This window comes from Tiliqua scincoides, chromosome 11 (genome assembly GCF_035046505.1).
Source record: "Tiliqua scincoides isolate rTilSci1 chromosome 11, rTilSci1.hap2, whole genome shotgun sequence".
NCBI classification, from domain to species: domain Eukaryota; kingdom Metazoa; phylum Chordata; class Lepidosauria; order Squamata; family Scincidae; genus Tiliqua; species Tiliqua scincoides.
Genome location: NC_089831.1, coordinates 18,973,801 through 18,977,978, shown reverse-complemented (window position 1 = coordinate 18,977,978; position 4,178 = coordinate 18,973,801).

The following is a 4,178-nucleotide window of genomic DNA, read 5'->3' as shown; positions in this document are numbered from 1 at the left end:
ATTTGCCTTGGGGCGGGGAGAGGAGGATCAGCCAGAGGCAGACCAATACACCACTCGGAGAGGGTCTTTCCCATATCATTGGGCCTCCTCTGAAGTTGATGGGGAAAGAGATAAAACACATACTCACAGGTCATCAGTAGATGTTCAGGCTTAACGCCAACACCTGAGTCCCCAGTGCTGCTGGCAAAGTTTCACCTGCGATAATTCCTCCTTCCACACAAATGATTAAAAAGATACAAATTCCTTTCCTCTTCTGTATTTGGTCATCTTTCCTGGACAAAAGATACATTGGCCCACTAAGGCCTGCTTTGTTTGACTCTCCATCTCTTTAACGTCTCCTCTGTGTGACATCTTCCGTTCCTTACCTCTGCCTCCTTCTCGCTCGCTACTCATTATGGATTTTTCCCCCCTTTTCAGGTGGTGGAAGGCTTTAATTTATTCTCTGTGCAATATCTTCACGCCACTTTTTTCTGTAACATACACCATATATTATCCGCCGTCTTGTATCATTTAACTCTGGAAAGTGTTTGGAGATACCATTTACTTGAAAGATGCCCTACCATCAATCCTGATTCTGCAGACCTGCCTCCTGCACTTCCTCAGTTGGCAAGTCTCCCTGCAGTAAAATAAAGGTGGATTTGTACTGTACATGGACAGAAAAGAGGAAGAAGAGCTCTGCTTGCCCTCTTCCCTCACAGCTGCCCTTATTTTAAATGATTAGCTGTCTCCAGACAGAACAAGTAATTGATATATGGATCTATGTACATGCAGACACTATTCTGTAACTACAAGTTCTGCTTAAGTTTTAAACTCTTCATATATTTCCAATAAGTGTAAGAAGAGCCCTCCTGGAACAGGCCCATCTAGTCAGCTTCCCATGGCCTACCCATGACGCAGGGACCACCCAAGACAACAAGATACTTGCATCCTGTTGCCATTCCCTTGCATCTGGCATTCTGAGGTAGCCTACTTCTAAAAACCAGGAGGTTGCGTAAACCCATCATATCTAGTGAACTCTGATTTAATTTTCCTCAATCCGCCTGTCCAATCCTCTTTTAAATGCATAGCAGTGTTTCTCAAACTGTGGGTTGGGACCGACTGGGTGGGTTGCGAGCCAATTTCAGGTGGGTCCCCATTCATTTCAATATTTTATTTTTAATATACTAGACGTGATGCTACCATGGTATGTGACTGCATTGGGGGAAATGTTACAGACCTGTACTTTTAACAAGCCACTACGTATATTCTTTTAACAATGATACTCAATAGGACTTACTCCTGGGAAAATGTGGGTAGGAATGCAGCCTAGGATTGTTAAAAAATTTCCTGCTTGATGATGTCATTTCCAGTTACGGTATCACTTCTGGTGGGCCCTGAAAGATTCTCATTCTAAAAAGTGGGCCCCGGTGTTAAATGTGTGAGAACCACTGGCATATGGCATTTAGACTATATGCAATCAGCACGTCCAGTGGCAAGGAGTTCCACACAGTGGGTAAAGAAATATTTTCTTTCATCTGTTCTAACTCTCTTGACACTCAAGGCCTGGACTGAACAACAACGAGCCCTGAGTGGTGTCATCACATGAGTAAACTTTTATTTGCTAAATATCATACTGACATCACCATCCAGAGGCATATCTAATGGCCCCGGCACCCAGGGCAGTTATGTCACACGTCACTGCGTGGCAACCTGTTGGAGCCACCACCGGAGAAGGGACAGGGATGGCTGCCAGATCACTAAGTGGAGGTCACCAGAAACTCCTCCTCCTCTGAAGAACCCAGAAGTCATGGAAGTGCTGGTGGAGGAAATAAACTGCGCCTCCTTGGCTTAGCGCCCAGGACAGGTGCCTCCAGACTTTGCCTTTATTATGCCTCTGACATCATCTTGTTCAGAACCGATCCCTGATCCACTCAGATCACCCATGTGCCAGGAATGGGTCAGAAGAATTAACTGGGAGTGGCGAGACAGCATTGAAAAAAAACTGCTAGAGAAACAATGTCACTAAAAATGATTTTTTTAGTGACTAGGCACACAGTCTGGGCCAGCCATTTTCAACCACTGTGCCGTGGCACACTGGTGTGCCATGAGTGGTCCACAGGCGTGCCACAGGAATTTGGAAGATGGTCATTTATTAGTAGAGCCAGTAGGGGATGTGAGTCCCGCACTGGCAACATGGTGTGCCTTGTCAATTGCCAACAACCTGATGGTGTGCTTTGACAATTTTTGAGCCTTGTCAATGTGCCATGAGATGAAAAAGGTTGAAAATGACTGGTCTAGGAACACAAATGTTTTCAAAAAGTTTTCATACCTCCCCCATCCTATCCCTATTTTGCACGCCCCCCCCCCCAAAAAAAACAACTAGAGAATATCACAAATATCAAAATTTGACAGGCGAAGCAACTCGAAGTTTCCCCCCTCATTCACAAAACTATCAAGAGACTCACATTTTTGTACCATTTCCTCAGGACTGAAATGCAACTGTCTCAGGCATCAACAGGGCCCAATTTCACATTTACAATTCTAGCAAACCTCCTCTTATAGAGCTACGGTTGTGTTTGTGACCTCTTGTCGAGACAAATATAAAGGAGGGGCGACACGCATGAATGTTTGTGTATATTCCTAATGCCGTAATTTAAAGACCAAAGCATTAACAAGAGGCATAAGGGCATGAAGCGACAGCAGTCTTGGTGGAAAATGCAAAATTACCATTTTAATGGATGGTGTGTTGACTCGCTGCTTCTCCCTGGGGGAGCCTGTTTGATTTCGTTTGCTTGTTAGCGCAAGGATTTGACATAGGCTATTAATGCAGAGTTCATTAAGGTGGTGCTTTTTTTTTCCTTGCTAGATATGAGAGAGGGGGAAAAAAGCCAAAGAAAGTAAAATTGCATTAACAAAGAAATGGAGATTTCACATGCCCTCTATTATGCACCTAGTCCTAATGATAAAGGCAACAGGAAGCTATCAGAAGAGCATCAAAGCTTTTCAAGGGAACAAAAAACACTCTGAACTTTATATGCAATAAAGAAAACACTGATTAGATATGACCCCCTTGGTGTCCTCAAAGACACCTCATATTGCTAAAACTTTCAGCTAGAATCCTCCAGTGTCTTTTTGGTAGGAAATCTGGGGATTAGCAATCAGAGTAGCAGACTCCTTTAAATAAATAAATTCAGACACATAGATTATATACTGATGAGCCTCAATTGCTCCTCAGTTGCTGCTCCTTGCAAAAGGCTAGAGAACAATGGCGGGAGTCAGGAGTGGGGGCCCTTCTCCCTTGAATTTTCCATTTACAAGGGAGTGAAAATTTGAATCTCTGCCTGCCGTTGGTGAGTTGCACCTGAAGGTGTTAGCCCTTTCTGTTGTGCCTGGGAGATGAGACAAGGGCAATAGCTCCCCCCCTTCTTCCCCTTCTACTTGTCCAGCAGGAGCCAGGAGATTCCCAGAGTGAGAGAGTAGAAGTCTCAGAAGGATGTATGGCACTGTATGGGTTCCCCCTTCATCTGCTATAGGTATGTAAGAGTCTTCCATCCACAAGCTGGTGGGACCCTGGGCTAGTGAAGGAACATATTGGCTTATGCTGGAACAGTGGGCCACCAATCTAAGGTGATCTATGTGTTTTCTTCATGTAGCTGAGTAGCAAGAGGTTGACCAAAGAGATTTGAGGAGTGTTTTGTTGGAAGCATTATACACTGTAGTTTATGATCTGGTCTTGGGAAGACTTCTGCACTAGGCACATCATAAACCACAGCTGCTGAGTTATGAACTTTGGGAAACCACTGCTGCTGTATGTACACGGCTATATGTATTTTGATAATTTGTTGCTTGACTAGCACGTTAAGTTCAATATTGCCTTGGCACTCTGCTGAATCCTGTTCTTCATGCAGACCTCCAAACAACTGGGATATGTACTTCAAGTGGCTGATAATTGTTACTGCCTATCTTTTTTCAGTCTGCGATGTCTGCTAAAATTTTATTTATTATTTACATTTTTATACCGCCTCTACTCCAAGGAGCTCGGGGTGGTGTACACGATTCCTCCCCTCCTTTTGTCCTCACAACAACTCTGCAGTGAAGGTGAGGCTGAGAAGTACTGACTAGCCCAAAGTCACCCAGGAAGCTTCTTGGCTAAGCAGCTTACTGACAGATCTATGCATAATATGACAGGTGTTACCTGT